The sequence below is a fragment of the Pyrgilauda ruficollis genome, unplaced genomic scaffold (assembly GCF_017590135.1).
Source record: "Pyrgilauda ruficollis isolate IOZ18807 unplaced genomic scaffold, ASM1759013v1 scaffold155, whole genome shotgun sequence".
Classification (NCBI taxonomy): Eukaryota; Metazoa; Chordata; class Aves; order Passeriformes; family Passeridae; genus Pyrgilauda; species Pyrgilauda ruficollis.
Window position 1 is genome coordinate 52,190 of NW_024514210.1, and position 17,481 is coordinate 69,670.

At 50.0% G+C, this 17,481-nt stretch overlaps 1 long non-coding RNA gene across 1 annotated transcript in view; it reads right to left on the minus strand.

The window, feature by feature from the left end:
• Window positions 1-10,553: 10,553 nt before the first annotated feature.
• LOC121350468 overlaps window positions 10,554-17,481 on the minus strand; it is a 53,534-nt gene continuing 46,606 nt past the window's right edge. The window contains exon 3 of the long non-coding RNA XR_005954674.1: window positions 10,554-10,659. This is a non-coding gene — a long non-coding RNA (uncharacterized LOC121350468). The remainder of the gene's footprint in view (window positions 10,660-17,481) is intronic.

Consider the following 17,481-nt stretch of genomic DNA (forward strand, 5'->3'; position numbering starts at 1 on the left):
GAAACTGGGATGCAACCTGCTGGCATTACAGGAAAAAATAGCATCAGAGAACCAGCCAGGCCCTCAGGTGGACAGTGTTACACCTGATGCCCCCGTGAGACTCTGCACACCCACCCTCTGCCAAGCAGCACAGATTCACCACGCGGCAATGCCAACCGGAGGAAGGATGCTCTCATCCCAGGGAAGGCACAACCAAGCCCTAGTCTGCAGCCAAACTGCCCAGGTGCCCTGGCTTCTCGCCCTAAACCAGGATACCCTTTGGCTGAGCCACATGCTTGGGAAGATGATGCCTGTGCAAATGTTGGAGACAGGGCTGCTTTTGTTTACAGGCTGCTGGCAATGGCGCTGTGCACCCCACATCCTCCCCCAGCCAGGAGCGAGCTCCAAGAAAGGAAATTACACAAGCCAGAAGGTTTGATGGAATGAACCCATTGGGCGGCTTGAAGATAGCTATTAATGGAGAGCTTTCTCTAATTGCTTTTGTATAATCTGGGGCTGCTAGGCGGAACTGGGTAATAAATGAAATCCAATTACATTTTCTCTCAGTATTTATTTTATTAAGTAGAATTCATCAGCTGATGAAGGGCCCCTCGAGGTAATGGCTCATGACCTAGTGGAAGGCACTTTTTTTATTATTATTATTTTCCCCACTTGGGGAAGCAGATAATTCCGTTTCACAGTAAATGCAGACTGCCCCCCCTGCACTGTGGGAAGCACAACAGGTCCCAGGGCAGCACGGATCCCACACTGTCCTCCTGAGTGGGATCCCTGCTCTGACTGCTGGAGTCCCAGTGAGCACCACAAGTGATTAAAGCCCAGCTTCAGCATGCCAGCCGGAATGGAGATGGATTTCCAGCACACAGCATGCAGAGGGCTGCAGCAGGGACCAGTCCCACTGGGAATGCAGCAGGAACCATGTCAGTCCACGTCTGCTCCCCAGGAGGCTGGACTCTCGTGCTGGAGCTGTTTCCCTAGGACAAGTCTCCTATGCAGGGCTGGCAGTGTGGGCTCAGTTTGGGCCCAGAACCACAAGTGAGCAGCCTGAAAACGCTGTGAACACCAGCAGCCCAGATCCATCACATCCAGCCCCACACTCCAGCATATCCATGGAGTCTTGTAAGCTCTGCAACACAGCACCTCAACCACGACCTGCTGCTGGTTTAAACCCAGTTACTGATAGTGCAGACACAGTTGCTGCCATAAAGGCTGCCCATCAAGGTCACCAAAAGCACCAGTCCCACACAGAGATGCCTAGCCAAGCCTTGTGCCACTGTTAGCATGCTGGCAAAGCATGTCAGAGATTTACGGTGCTGGCAGCATTGCAGGGCACTCCATCTACCAAGCAGTTTGCTAGAAGCCGTAGCACTGCAGAAGAACAGAACCCAGGCAGTGGCACAGTGCCTTTCCTGTCATACGAGAGGCAGCAAAACCCAGTGTGGGTCAGGAGAGGTTGCTCCAAGTGTATCCTTACAAGCTCTAGCCAGCATCCATCCCTGTGGAGTAGGGATGGCATAAGACCCTTCCTCCTCCTCCCTCCACACCGAAAAGCATCAAAAGGGCTGGGGTGTGCCAGTTGAGCATGGGGTCTGGTGCAGCACTGTTGCACTTTTGCTGGAGCCCACAGCAAGGATTCCTCCAGCACGAGCAAGCAGGATTCCTCGGGGATCTTGCAATCAGCTGCTGGGCTTTTCACCATCCCTCTTCCTATCCAGTTATTGACTGACGTTCACCCCTGGCTCCCAAACCCAGCGCCGACAGCCGCAGCTCGCCCGGCTTTCACTGCCATCTTGTCATACAAACAATTTATCACCCGCCAGTGAGTGCTGTTACAGGCGACAGACTCCAGTGCCCATTAATTAACAGGAAATACTGAGAGAGGCATATACACATGCACAAATCTGTCTGAGAGGTTTCCTACAGCATCCACTGCGGATGCACCCACGTGCTGCCACAGTACGCACAGGCTCTGGGAGCCACAGCAGATGCAGCCAGCAGCAGCCAGGCTCAAAACAAAGAAAAAGCAACATTATGATGAAGAAAACCAGCTATGAAGGTGATTGAGTAGCATGGTTTAATTCCTGAATAGTAAGAAACTACTCACCTTAAGGAATCGAAATAAGGGGGGCAATTCGAGAACAGGGGAGCAAGCCAGCCACACCCCAGCTGCTGAGAGTTTGGGGTGAAGGTGACACCACAGACACCTCCAAAGGGCTTGCGCAGTCTTTTGCTGCACGAACAGCTAATGCTTTGCCTAGCCTTGCATTGGGGCTGAGCTGTTCTTGGCTGCTGTACCCTGCTTCCAAACCTTCCAAGGCTCCATCAAGGCAGCATAAGCCCTGTCCCCCATCAGGGCAGCAAATCCAGCAGCCTTACACATCCCAGACCACAGCTCAGCAGCACTGAATGAATGCCTGCCAGAGCCTGAGCCCTCATGCTGCTGGGCCAACTAAAAATAAATGAGGTGTGGGTTCACAGAGAGTCAGCGTCAGGTTTTAGAAGTGCTGTGTGTCACTGGTTTTGCTGCAGAAGCCAGGAACAAAGGATAAGGAAAAAGGGCTTCAGAGGGCAAGGAAAAAGTGTTTCAGAGGAATCTTCTGAAACTTCTCTGGCTTTTTGATTTGGGAAGAAAACCTAAAACCAGTTGGAAAGGAGATCTAAACATCATGTCAGAATCCAGCTCTTCATCTTTTTCGCAAGTGGGCTTTCACTTTCCTCTGTGAGGCTACTTGCCAAGCACAACACAGAAACACAAGCTATTTGCGTTGATCCAAAACTATTTTTCACCAAATAAGCCATTCATCTAAAATCTTTCTGCCCAGCTCTGCTGCAGAAGAAGCTATCTGCTCATGGCAGACCACGATTTATGCTTAAATGAGCATTTGTGACTAACAGACAGGCTAGATTCATAGTAAAATGCATCATCAATAAATCAGTCAATCACTTCTGCCCTCAGCTCAAGGCTGAAGTCTCGAGTAACTACTCAGCACTTTGTCAACCTTTACTCCAGCAAAGTCTGGGTAAGAGACCTCAGGATTTAGCCTATTGATTGCTTACTATTGTTTGTGATGCCCTGCATGCTTCAGACATGCTCCCTTCAAGCAAGATTAAATACCTGGCTTATGGCATTGGGATTCAATGGAAATTATCTTTTACAAGCATGGGAACAAACAAGTCAAATTGCCCTGTGCAATGGTCCATGGTGGTGCAGAGGTGCCCCTGAATCCCCTCTGTGCTGCCAGCAAGAGGGACATGTTAGTGCTGACTGTCCCTGGGGCTGGCACGGTCAGCCCCACGGCTGTAGCACATTTCTGCAAGTTAAATGCAATTTTGGCTGTGGCTCCAGAGCCTTTGAGGCTCTCAGCTCTGCCGGTAGTGTTTTGTTGCAAGAATAATAGAGTGACAGCTCCCCGGCAGCTTTGAGTAGCATCCCCACTCAAAGGCACCCTTAATACCTCTGCCAAACTCCAGCCTGTCAGTTTTTACATTTGTTTGAAGTTAAGCTGATCTAACTTGGGTGAGTGGATGCAGACAGAGTCGCTCAACCAAAGCCAAAGAATGTCTTGGACACTCCTCTGCTCAAGGGCTGGTACTTGTCCTCCACACACCATCAAGGATATTGAATGTATTAATACAGATGGAGATAAGTGACCATCCTGCCCCCCAAAAAGGGAAAGACTGGGGTATTTGCACCCTCCACAACCATAAAGTAAGAAAACACAGCAACCATTTGCACAGCAAAACATCTCTTTATAACCCTCTGAACACCACCACCTCCCAGGAACCCTCACGTCTCCCTGCAGACACCACTCTGAAGACAGAAAAAAACCTTCAACAACTACAAACCTGCCATTTCTACAGGGAAAAAAAAAAAAAAGAAAAAAAAAAAGAAGAAAATTAAAAAAAAGAAGCAGCCTGCAGAAATGAAGGACCTGGCAATTTAGGGAGAGGGTGGAGAAAAAGAAAGTTAAAAACAAAGGATTTACTGAATCCCAACCCAGACCACCAGCTGTTCTCCCATCCCCATGTCATGCCCATGTACCAGAGATGGCATACTGATTCCCAGGTTTCCTCCATACATCCCACTGTAAGGCAAACTGATTTCTGATGCTTGTCCCGCCTTCTTTTATTTCTGCCAGACCTCCCCCTCTCCTCTGGGTACTTTTCCTGCTGCCATTTGTTCCTGTCCTTTACAACTCTGCCTGCTGTCACTCGCATAACCTTGCCTGTTTGGTAATTTGTGGCAATAAAGTGTCACTGTGGGGAAAAAATACAGCATCGCAGCAGCATATAAATCTCTGATCCATAAATTGTGCTGCTCCCCACCTGCATGCCCCTCCTTTTAGATATAAAGTGCAATGATTTGGGGCAAGAGAAAGAAAAAAGAGCCAGTAATATGTGATCTTACTGAAGGGCAGCACTGAGGTGTCCTCATTGGGGGCTATAATGAGGGCTGAGGGACTGGTGTGTGCTGTAAATTGCCCTGGAGACATGGGCCCCAGTCCAGGCTTGCTGGAGCTATCCAGAGCTTAAAAAGAGTAATCTTAAAGGGGGAAATAATAAATTAAACATTGCTAAAGAGTGCAATCAGTGCTGCTGTCTGCTTCCTCTCTGAACAACCTCAGTGGTGCTGAGCACACAACACTGGGAGTGCCATGGCCATGGAAGGGATCCAGGTGTGTGCAGAGGAGCCCCTCACTCCTCTTCCCACCTAAATGTGGGACCCTGCCCATCTGTATCACAGCTGAACAGCTCCTCCAGTAGACCCCCACATCCACAGCCACTCTCCCTGGGCATTAAGGGGGACTACAAGAAGGTAGATGTGCACTTTTCCCTTCCATCTGGTGCCACAGATGCCCACTCTACACACATATGCCCTCCACTAGGCTGACAACAGTTGGGGAACTGTCTGAACCCATGTCTCAGAGCCAGGATTCAGTGGGGTAGCTACCACCCCAAGCAAATGCATCTCATGTTTGTGGCCCCATGGTTTCCAGCTTTACTGGGCAGAGTAGCAGGCATCCACCTCCAAGGCCCTCCAGGAGCCATGAGACCCACAGCATCCACGACACCTCTGAAACGGCTTTAGAGGAGTCCAGCCCTTCTTGATGATGGTTATTTCTTTGAATTGGAATACACAGCTTGCCTCCATCAGACCCCTCATCTACTGAATTATTAGCTTGGTCACACTGCAGATCAGCATCCTGGGCCAGCTGTAAAATGTCACCTCCAGCACTGCTGCAGCCACTCTCCCCACCATGGCTCCTGCACCCGACCCTGCAGAATGTCCCACTCCTTCTCCCCTGGTTCTTGGCACATTGGGGTGTCATCCACCATCCATCCCAGAACAGCAGGAAGACTTGCATTAAAGCCTTCTCCTGAAACTGACATCTTTCTTACCATCTACAGCTCACCTGAGCAGCTAAGCCAACACTCCTGTGAATATAAACAAGCAGGAGGGAAAGTGCATTCACGAGACAGATAGCTTGGGGAAGTATCATCACCCACTGAAAGCCCATATGTGGTTTTGTTACAAAGGTATTTGCTTCCTGTCTTACCCACTCATCAGAGGAATGTACAAGCAGAGCTGAGTGGCACCCTGGAGACAGACTAAAACCAAACAGTGCTCGGAGGGCTCCGCAGGAGCTGTGCAGGAGAACACATTATGGACACCCTGGGGAAGAGAAATCTCCTTTCTCCCAGCCTTGGGAATGGCACACAGCCAGGATCCATAATGCACCTATCCTGCACCTGATCAAGACTAAATAAATGTTATTAAGTGTTAAATAAATGCATGAAGTCAGGTCTTGGTCCCCAAGCCCGCCTGTATACAATATCTCCCCTCCTGGAAGGGGGGAATTCACTAAGGCCTAAAAAAGACCACTTACTGTGAAATTCTCCAGCTCACTGCTGTGGCTTGGTGTGGGCTTGGGTATAGGAACACCTACTCTGTGCCAGCGTGGTCCTGCCAGCTGCCTGCCCAGGCAGCAAAGGGATCAGCAGCAGGCTGGGCTGTGGGAGCAGAGGCATGGCCAGCACGTCACACAGCACTTGAACCACATCAAGACATTGCCCATAGTCTCAGGAGCCCCAAGAGAAGTCCCAGTGTCAATTAACTACAGGAAATTCATCCAGGGCCACTGAAATATCCAGGGAAGCTGCTGAGGATACTGAGCCAGGCTCTTCACAGCAACCTATAGCAAGAAAAGTGACAGTGGGCATATCTGAAACAGAAGGTTCCCTCTGGATGCTAGGAGATTTTCCCTTCTTTATCTAGGGTCAGAACCAAGAGAAAACCACCACAGCAACTTTAACAACACCACTCAAGGCTAAGCAGAATGAAGCCTTTGCCCTTCTCCCATTGCCAAATTCACGACTATGGAGACAGAGCAACGTATGGAAGGAAATTAAGGACAGCTCTGTCAACTGAGCACCAGCACTCCTTCACACCAGGAGCAGAATCTGGATTAGCTAACCCATTTCACATCACCCTTTCCACCATCCTCTCAAAAATCAAACACTCATGTAACATGTATGTGCACACACACTGCAAGACCTGAGACAACTTGGCCTGAGGAACCATTCCAAATATGCAGCTTGCATGACTGGTCCTGATCCAAATATCCTTGATTGCTTTTGACAAAGAAGGAAAACTCATGAGATACAGCATGTCAGTGGCTACACCTTGGTGCTTGGGAGGTTTAGGGTGAACAGTAGGAAAAAATCTCTTGGCTGGGAGCGTTGCACAGCTGAGAGCCAGGTACCCCAGGAGATGGAGGATGCCCGTGCTTAAGCCACAAACCCTCAGCTCATCAGCCACACCTTTCTGATGTGACATCCATAGCAGTTCTGCTCTGGAGCTCCAAGGGCTCTGTAGGTCTATGCAGATGCAAGAGCAGGATGAGGGATTATTGACCTTATCTTGGTCACCAACTCCAAGAAGAGATCTCTCAGCCACTTCATTCCTACTATCTAAACATCAGGTCCCTTCTTGAAAGACAGCAAAAGACCACCTAGAAGCTGTACTGCCTGGGGCTGTGCCTGGGGGGGACACACCTCAGCCACCTTCAGATCCAAACACTGCTAAGCACACAAAAACTGCATCAAGTGACAACAGCAAAGCTTTGGCAAGACATCTGTCCATCTATAAATAGAGCTTAACTGTGTGTCCTTATCACAGGGCTTTGATGTGTTTGGGGAGAATATTTTCTTCCCCTTCACCACCAAGTCCCAGGCAGCAGAGATAATGGGCTTGAATCGATCTAGCTCAAGTATTGCTAAACTTCCTACCACTGTGGCAGCATGCCAGCCTCAAATAGGACAAGAGAACATGTGTCTGTTCAGAGCCAACCACAAGGAGCAGGCAGAAAATTGGGAAGAAGATGAGTAGGTTCAAAAAAAAAAAAAAAAAAAAAAAAAAAAAAAAAAAAAAAAAGGTGCTTTTTGCAGATTTGTAGATCAATCTACAATGTATTTTAGAGGTTTAAGAAAGTCAATATAAACAAGATATATCATAGCTGCACAAGAAGCTGAGAAGTTGTATTTCTATTTATGCTGCTACTGGCACTCTAGCTGCTGGCTCAATGTCCTGCTGCAGTCCTACACCACTACTTCTCCAGCAGGAAAGTTGAGGGAAGGAGCTCCAGTTCATCCCCCCCCCATTGGTTTTAGCAGGACAACTCAGCCCTGGGGCTGGCTGGGGTCTGATATACCTGAAGTGTGTCACCGCTGCACCTTGTGCCCTGCTGGCACAGGGAGGGCAGTGGCCAGGCTGACCTCCCACGAAGTGCAGCTTGTCTCCTCAGGCCTCTGTCCCCACAGGCTCAGCACACAAACTGGCTCAGCTCTCTGGGGACTCTCTGGGCAGTGCTGAGACAACCCCTTGGCATTTGTTTCTCCAGCTGGTGCTGCTGCAGAACTGCAGTGGCCTGACCTCTACAAACTCACCCCCAGGGACGTGACAAGTTGGCTCCCTCCCACAGACACGTCTGCCACGTGCCCACCATTCCTCTTGAACCATCCTGGCATGGCTTGGGAGAGGCCTCCCACAGATCTCTCTTCCACCCTTCTGCCCCCTCAGCTCCACTGCAGGGCGCTACAAAGCATATTCAGAATTTTTCTCTCCCTTTGTTATTATAGTGAGTCACATACCATGCCTTACCAAACCAGACCTAAATCAAGTCAGTCCCCAGATCCAACATGTCAGCCATTAAACATGCAATTATCCTGCAATAATTACAAATCCATGAAAGGGTCTCATCCCCTCACGGGCAGGAGTGCTCACATCGCTGCGGTGGAGCCTGTCCTAATGAGCCACCAGGAAGCGGATCCCACTGGAACTGACCACACCCATTTCCGAGTCTCCATGAGGCACAAAATCCCATCTCCTGGCTTTCACCCTCTGCCTCAGAGGGTGAAGAATAAAGTGTGCATCTGGATGGGAAAGACTTGGCTGTACACCCTTGGTCAACAGGAAGAAGTCCCTGGGCTGTGGGATGCCCAGCTCCAGACATCCTTCTGCCCCAGAGCCCACGCAGGCGTGGGAAAACAGGTCACCCTGCAACAGAGGAAGCAGAAACCAGCTTTCTACCCTTCCTACACAGCTAAAACTTGTGCAAATGCCTGCCACACATCCCACCAAACCCTTTGGGAGCAAACCTGGGAGAGGAAGGCAGTGATGTAGGGCAGGGATCGGCAGCTGACGCACTGAAGCTGGCAGGAGCACCAGCCTGCTGATGCTTCTCCAACCCCCTTCCCATCTCTCTGCCAGGCTCAAGCTCCTCTAGCAGCACATCATCTGGGCTGGGCTCTTACTCATCTGCTGCCATGCACAAGCAGGCGTCAGGGGACGTATCATTGCACAAATCCGAGGAAGAAACAAGCAGCATTAACTGGTAGCACGTGTGCGTGGAGACCCCTCAAACTCTTTTTTTCCCTTGCTCCCATCTGCTCTGCTCTGGGCCACTAAATCCAATTCAGCAGCGCTCAGAGCTTGTACCAAAGCTGCGACACATTTGTCAGATCCCTGACTAGACCCATGGCTAATTTTACAACGCTAATTTATCTCACCATATTATATCGCTTTCATTTCATCCCCCCAGGATCCCATTACTGCCAGTGTACCTTGTAGCCAGCATGTAACAGTAATTGGTATTATTAGCGACGTACCCTGCTCGAGCTGCTCTATTTGCAGAGCTGCAAGGAGTCCCGTGGGTGGGCTGATCTACCTCGAGATGGGGAGGGAAGGAGTCCTTGTTCCATGCCGCTCCACAGATGCCACCAAGAAGCAACACCAAGGGCAGGGTTTTGCTGCTGCCGAGCATCTCTGCATGCCCAGACTCCAGCCCACTCCGTGGCTCCATCAGGTGTTGCCCACCCCTGGAGTCCTTAGCCTTGACCTCTTAACTCCAGGGCAAACAATCAAGCGTGCACACAGGGGGCATTTCTTGTCATTGCTTGTGGGTCAAAGGATAAAGGACTCTGCTTATCCAGGGTTGAAGGGGCTGCAAAACAACTCTGGGAAGCATGATGCAGGGGTAGAGGGCAGGGAAGGGGCACAGGGAAAATTCATTATTCAGGCTATTTTGGTCAACAGTTTCTCCTCTTCAGTGTAAGCCATTGCTTTCTAGGATCAACATAATTAAAGTCATGCAGTTTTAGCTAAGTGAGAGGCTGCACTAGTCAAACGGTGACAATTCCCACTTAAGACGTCCTTGTCTGGCATTTAGAGACTTGTGAAATTTTAATTCATCATTTTCTTTTTTTAGGCACAGCACCAGCAAGCACTGGGCTTCCCCAGCACGGCACTGCAGGGTCTGCATCCCCAGCTGGGGCAGCTCTATCTCCAGGCTCCTTCCCTGCTCCACCAGGGCTCAAAGAACATGATCCCCTCCTCCAACAGCACTCTGTCACCACAGCCCCATACTGAGCACACATGTAACAGGCCTCAGAGGTGGGGCAACCTCTTGCCCATGGCTGCTGGTGGTGGTGGTCTCCTAAGGGGATGCATTCCGTTCCAAGCAAAGCCCATGCACCTCACCCCTGATGCTGCAATCTGCCAGGGCAGGAAAGCAAAAAAAAAAAAAAAAAAAAAAAAAAACCCAGCAGACCTGAGAGCTTCAAGTTGTGTTTGTTTGCAAGAGGTGGCACCTCACCTTCCATCACACAACTGGGCTGGGTGACACTTACCTGCTCCAGAGGGGTTCAGCCACAACACGGGACCTCTGTGACTGTGGTCTATGCACCTCTGAGCTGCCCAAAGGCCTTTCAAGTGGGAGAGCTCTTTTTGGAGAAGTTGTCCATGGACAGACCACAACATGGGATTTTCCAGGCTGTTCATCCATACTTGCCCCTTCACATCCTAAATAACCACTCTCAGCATCTGGCCTCTTTGCACAGCAGCTAAAAGGCTGCTCACGCGCCAGAGCCAGGAGCAGCCTTTTGCCACACTTTAATAAACACCACCATCCTCACCAGAAGACACATGTCCTGCACTCCCACAAAGCACACCAACTCAGGATAAGCTGGGTGAGCAAGGTTTTTAACCCACCTCTTACCTCTCCACCAGTCCAGAGTCCTTGGGGTGTCCCCAACTTCTCATAAACGTCTGGGTAGTTCTTCTGGGATGCTTGTCCAACCCTTGCTGCTCAGATCTGGGAGTTTCTTCAACAAAAGAGAAGAGACAACCTGTCAGGTTACCAGGTCAAATTCTGCCATTGCTTCAGGTTCAGCGAACAACCAAGGCGGGGGGGCATCTGTTTCCCAGCCCTAGCAGCTGGGGGTAACCGGTGCAAGCACAAACCTAGTTAGAACAAGAGCCCTCCCACAAGAGCGTCACAGTCCAGCCCCAAAGCACGTATTTGCTTAATTACTTCGATTCAGAGACATGAAATGGGAGAGGGGAAAAAAGACCCCTGCAGCTTGGGGCATCTCTGATCTTTAAAGGCAGACAGCAATGCTCCCCAGACACAACAGCACAGAAGCACCACACTGTCAGCCCAGCACCAAGGCATCCGCCCATGAGGTCTTGTGCTGCCTGAGCCCTAATCCTGAAAAGCCTCACACACGTGTTAAATGGTGCAGGGAGAGGCCAGTCCGACTGAACCCAGGAGTGTGAACAGGAAAACATGCCTGCATGGCTTTGCAGCACAGACACCGAGGACTGGAAATGGGAGGAGGACTTTCCGTGCTAGGTCTGACACGCTGCCTGGTGAGATGGAGTCAGAGGCACTGGTGTAACCAGTGCTGCCCTCTCTTACAGCAGGAAATACGCTTTTTTGTGTTAGACAAACAAATTATCAGTCGAGATCTGTGCTCATTATCCAGCTCTTGTGGCTGAGGTTGTGTTGCTCCCCCTACTTTTTAAATGCTTTGAAGGGGGAAAAAAAAAAAAAAAAAAAAAAAAAGTCTTACGGCTCTGCATTATTAAAAATGAAAAATAGGAGCCAAAACCCACTGGCAAGAGAAAAGTCTGGGACTCACTCCTGCAGAGATTCTTTCACAAGGGTGACAGTGACTTCAAGCATGGAACACCACAGGCTTTAATTAGCACCCAACCCTCAGCTGATGAGCTTTGCCAGAGTTCCTCCCAGGACCTCATGCAAAGCCTGGACAACGGGAGGATGCTGCACAAACCCAAACTACAACCCCCCCCCCGTCTACCTCCTGCCTGCCTACAAAGCCTAAATAAATAAATGACCACCCCCTGAAACTACACTGGGTGCCTGATGGTGAAACCCTCATTTGCAAAGTGCTTGGAAATAATTACAAAATTTTCCCAGAGTTTACAAGGAGGAAAGCTGACTGTTTGTCATGCCGGCAGCCACAGTGTGCCTCAATTTATCACACCTGTCAGGTGTCAGCCACCAAGAAATTTAACTCCAGCTGCCCCAAGCTCAGCACCCACAATGCCCCATCATTCAAAACCTGCTCTGCCAGGCACCCCAGGGCTGAGGAGTGACTGGCGAGGGGAGAGGGCTGCTCCCCACCAAGCCTCCTCTCTGCAATGAAAATGTAACTCTTCAGGTTTTTTTTTTGGAAGCATTTTTGGTTGTGGGTGTTGGGTTTTTTCCCTACCCACAGATGAAGTGGAACAGAAAAGAAGACCAGGCTACAGCAAGAGATGAGGCTCATTTATCACTACCTGCCAGAGACCCTCCTGAGCTCTAATTCCAGCTTGGTAAGGACCTGAGAAGAGAGACTGAGCTTAGCAGTGTGTACCTTCAGGGAGATAGTGCATTATTATGGGTACAAAGAGCAAAATCCCAGTGCCTTTTCTGAGAGACATCTCTGAAACCTGTGGAAAGGACTGACATTCTCTGCCCCCTCTGTGCCCTGTGCTGAGCTGGATGAGCCAGCCCTTCCACAGGTCCAGCAGCCCAGCTTTCCACATGGAAATCAAAGCATGACTTGCTTTTTAGGGGCTTCAAATTGAGGTCAAACTGGATTTTGGAGGAACTTAGCATGTCCAAAACAGGTCAGCTGGAGGATCTGACTTGGGGCATGAGTTGCTCCTGAGCCAGAGGGAAGATCTGTGTGCTGTGCTTCCCCATAATAATGGGACAGCCTTGATCACAGCTCAGGTGGGCTCACATAAGGAGCAAATGTCATCAGCCATAGAGCAGGGACAAGTCCTGGTCAGGTCCCTGCAGGAGGGCTTGCATCACTGCTGAGCTCACCCTGAATCACCAGCACTCGAGGTCTCAGCATCGCCGTGGTCAGGGCATTTCATCAGAGTGACACCTGTTTTATAGGGCCTGTCTGGGCTGCCCCACAGAAATGCTCCTGCTTTGGCCATTTCTGTAGCAACAAGCTGACTTAAGAGAAACCTGCCTGCAAAAGCACTAACTTTTTAGACAGGTCCTTGCAGAATGCTGGAGGAAGCCCAGCACTCATGGCATGCTGCATGTCCCACACAATACATGTGCACGGCACAGCAAGGGCTAATAGATAACTGAACCACTTGCTTAATGAAAAAAAAAAAATCCAAACACACATCATTTGCCAAAAACCTCTCTCTCCAGCACAAGCTGGGGCCACACTGATCAGGGATCCACGAATTTTACTTGCACCAACAGAAGGGGCCCAACATTTCCCAGCAGCGAGGCATCCCTGCAGGAGCTGGGGGCACAGGTTTGGCAGAGCTGCTCCTGCTGCAGGGAGCTCCCTGCACATGCTGTGGGTGACACACCCACACAGCAATTCAGAGCCTTGCCACTTGGCGAGGGGAAGGCAGATTTTTGTGGCGTCAGCAACAAGCAGAACCCTGATGCCTGGCTCAAAACCGTCCCCAAAACTGTCAAGCCCTGTCTCACAGCACAAAGATATTGGAATTTCTTCAGCACAACTGCAAGAATTTTTCTGCTTTTTTTTTTTTAATTGTTCTGAGAGCAGCTTAAAACTGTCTTTGCTAAAATTTTCCAAAAAAATTCAGCCGGAGGCAGAGACATGTGAAGTTTCAGTCCAAATGGTTAAAGGCTGGCGTCGTTTCAAGCAACTGAAGACAGGGGCTTATAATCAGAAGTGTCAGGCAGCCTTAATTATATTATTTCCTGAAGGAAATAGTTTTCCCTGCTGAAGTCCAGGAGTTATTAAAAAAAGTTGACCTCACTGGAACCAATCAAGATGGAGACAAGAAGCCTGTGATGGATTCTTAAGGCAGGCGTGTTCATGCATCTGTATTTTCAGGGATCCAGGATTTTAGGACAGGTGTTCCCAGACAAGCCTGGCTTTGCAACAGCTGAGAGCCAGGACCCAGGATGCAGAGCCCCCTCCCATCCATCCTCATGGGTGCCCTGGAGAGGGGCACGTGGGAGCCCCATGCATCCAGGGAGGGTGCTTGCCTGTGCCCAGATCGATTGCCTTGCCAAGGCGAGCGAGGAAAAACAGCCGGATGCTTTGTAGCTGTCAGGAGCACACAGGCTTTTTGTCCATGTCTTCCTCTGTGCCCATAAATAAAAGTGACAGCAACTTTATTTAGGACTTCTTCCAGTTAAGAGGGGATGGAAGAAAAGTGAAAAATTAAATCGTAGCTCAGCAGAGGCAGAGGGGGAAGGTCCTGGAGGCACAGCTCAGGCTGTGCCACTGCTGCAGCAGCCTGGGGTGGTGGCAGCCCTCACTCTCCAAAATCAGCACCTCCTCATCCCCATCAGTGCACCCCTCTACCCTGCCCTTCCAGGCACAGAAATCCCAATCCCAGCCCAGTCCCACACTGTGTCCTCTGCCTTCTGCTGCCCATCCACTCAGCAGTGCAAGCTGAGAAATTCAAGCATCTGGAGTGAGTTGAGGTGGAATAACCATGTCTTCTTACATCCTAAAAGAGACTGAAACAACCCCCAAATAATCCAGAGGAGAAAGTCACCTCTTCCCTGCACGTGTGCAAAGGCTGTACTGGTAGCACCAACAGCTGCCCCAAAAGGCAGCTCAGCCCTGTGCAGCTCACCAGCGTGGCTGAGCAGGGAGTGCAGCATCTCCATCAGGATCCACTACCACAGAAAGTCCTGTCTGTTTGGCTATAACTTCCAAGGAGTATTTTACAACTGAGGAAAGACCCCCTTTCCATAAAAAGCATGAGAAGAGCAGGAGAGGGGGGAAGGCTGCTCTGCAAGAGGGCTGAGCACCCTGCAGACCCAGCCCCCAGCAATGCCCTAGCATGAGCGAGAACAGCCAGGGTTTGAGCATCCCAGTCTGCTCTCCCCAGCTCCCTACAGCCTCTCCCAGCAGCACAGCACCTCGTGTCTCACTGCGGTATTGCAACACACTGATAACAAGCTTTGTTTCAGCCTTCATCCTGCTTCCACCAGCGCTGAGCCAGAGCTATGCCACAAGCCAAAATCCAGTTCCATAGGGACTGTATGATTGTGCCAGTTCCCAGGTGCTTAAGGCATTGACTGCAGCTTGTCTGGAGTTGTGCCCTGCACTTGCACACAAACACAAAAACTCAGGGCAGGTGTGCAGGAAAGAATTCTCTCCCATCCTGGGGATGAGCCCACCCCATGCAGAAAGGTTTAGGGTGGAAGTTGTGTGCAGGTCCCGTGGGACAGAGGCTGCCAGTGACCTCATGGGTTTCTTCCACTGCTGCCCTCTCCGCTGCCATGAGTCAGAGATTAATGACAGGCCATTTGTCAGCACCGGTGGCATCATTGCCAATCTCATTTCTGAGCAGACATCTGACCTTGCTTGCCTCCCCGAGACCCATGTTACCGCATGGCTCCAGCAGCCTCCTGACAGCTCCCAGGGGAAGCAACACAAGGCAGGGAACTGGGCTGTGACAGCTTGATCCTGAGTCAGGATGCACAGACAAACAGCTCAGGATGAGCAGTGAGTGTTTGTCAGCTTGCCCCACTGCCCTACCCCCCTCCCAGCTGGAACCCAAGAAAGGGCCTCTCTTACCAAGCACTGGGTTAGGTTATGGAGAAAGGAGATCTGTGTCCAAAGATGAGGGCACAGGCAAAGCAAGCCTTGCCTGTAACTCTGGAAGGAAGAGGAAAGAGGGTGCGGGGGACATATGATCTTTTCCCCAAGCCTGCAGTATCTGTGTCTCTGCCCACACTACCCAGACAGCTGAAGGGATCTGTGTGCAGTTCCAGATGGGGCAGCTTCTCCACAGTCAGCCGTGACCCAGACTGAATCTTAACCCAGATCTCGCTCAAAGAGGAGACCAGGTAAAATCCAGATCCATCCTGCATTCCTGAGCAGGACCTGTACCCGTGTCCTGAGGTGTAGATGACCTATGCCACAGGGTCCTGCACTCCTCTGCCCCAAATCAGTCCACTATGCGACTGTCACTTGGCCACCACACACAGTCTGTTCCTCACAGAGAGGGAATAGAGGCACAGGGGAAGGTGAAACAAAGCATCTTCTGCATTCCAAGAATACCAAGGCTTTTCAGCCTGGGAAGAAGGAGGAGGCAGGGCTTACTTAGCTGCAGGACCTTGGGCTAGGCACACGGTGTTGGCCAAACCATAATGTCCACACTGCTCCCTATTAAACAACAGAAAACAATTTTTTTCCAGAGGAGCAGAGAACATTCGAGAACAGGTCTTCTGACAAGTGCTGGTCCTGATGCAAGCTTTGCCTCCACGCAACCCTCAGCCTTACACAGCCAGATGCATCCCCACCAGGAGGGATGAGACAACCACCAACACAGCTCCTCTTCTGTGCCAAGTCAAGCCAGTCCCAGTTCTCATGCTTCTCAGAAGGAGAACAAATTAAAATGATGTGGGACTGGGAAAAGACCCACTTGGTTAAGATGAAGAAATCAGTGCCATTAAACGTCATTAGAATAATATGCCCAGAAAGCTTCATAAAAGGAGATACCATATGATTGAATGCTCTCCAGACCCTCATTTTACACAGACCCAAAACATCAGCCCAGAGCCTCTTTTAACAGCCAACTCTCAAAACAATCAGCTTTTAGGTTTTGTTTTTTGAAGTGTTGGTTTTTGTTTTTTTTTTTTTTTGTTTTTTTTTCCTGAGGAGCTTTTACGTCTGCAATTCAAACTACAATTCCTTTAGTTCCTGGAGGGGGGAGAAAATAAAAATCATTTTTCATTAAGCTGAAGCAAATGGCATTTTTGCTTGTCAAAAATATTTGACACAGCTCTGACATACTTGACCAGACATATAAATAAAAGAATTAAATCCTTCTGCTTCAGAGCTTAAGAAAAACCTGCTGTCAGTCCAGTGCTAGTACAAGCTCTCTCCTACAGCTCACACTCCCTGGGGGTTGCCAGCACCATCCTGGCACTGATGCTGGGATAGAGGGCAGGTACCAGCCACACCAGCCTTTTCCTGCAAGTAAAACCCCACCAGCCCGTGATATCCCTCTGCTCTCGGGGACAGGATCAGCCCCCCCTGGCTCCAGCAGCAGGGAGGTGAGCAGCATCGATCCCTTCCCTCTCCTGCCACCATCTGTATCTGATAGCAGCATCGACCCAGCAGCACTGGATGCTGTATTTCCTCGGCCACCTGGGCTGTGCACCAGCCTCCTTCCCCATCCGTCGTGTCAGCGAGGCGGCCGCAGACGCCGTGACAAGACACAGAGCAGTGTCGGAGCCCATTTCTAAATCCTTCTATCCTATTCAAGCCAGAGAGGCTTATGTGTATGGATTTATACTGTTTGCCCCAATATTTAGCTACTGAGCTGACTAATCTGTGTGCAAGAAAAACCACGGTGGCTCAGAGGCTGAGCAATCTACATCATTCATCATTTAGATTAGCTATTGTCTTAATCCTCTTTAAACTACTGTATAATACATAAGGGAATGGATGTCCTATATGCTCAGGATATGCAGAAAAAACCCAGGCTGAAGCTCAGAAACTTGGACAGAAGTGAGAAAGACAAATCCTACCAAGCCACAGAAGGAAAAACGAACTTGTTGAAACCCCTGACAGATGGTTTAACTTCTTCTTGCTCTCTCCACCCTACCAGCCTTTAATTATTTCCTAGCCAGCTTCCCAATTACTTCCCAGGCAGTTTCCTAA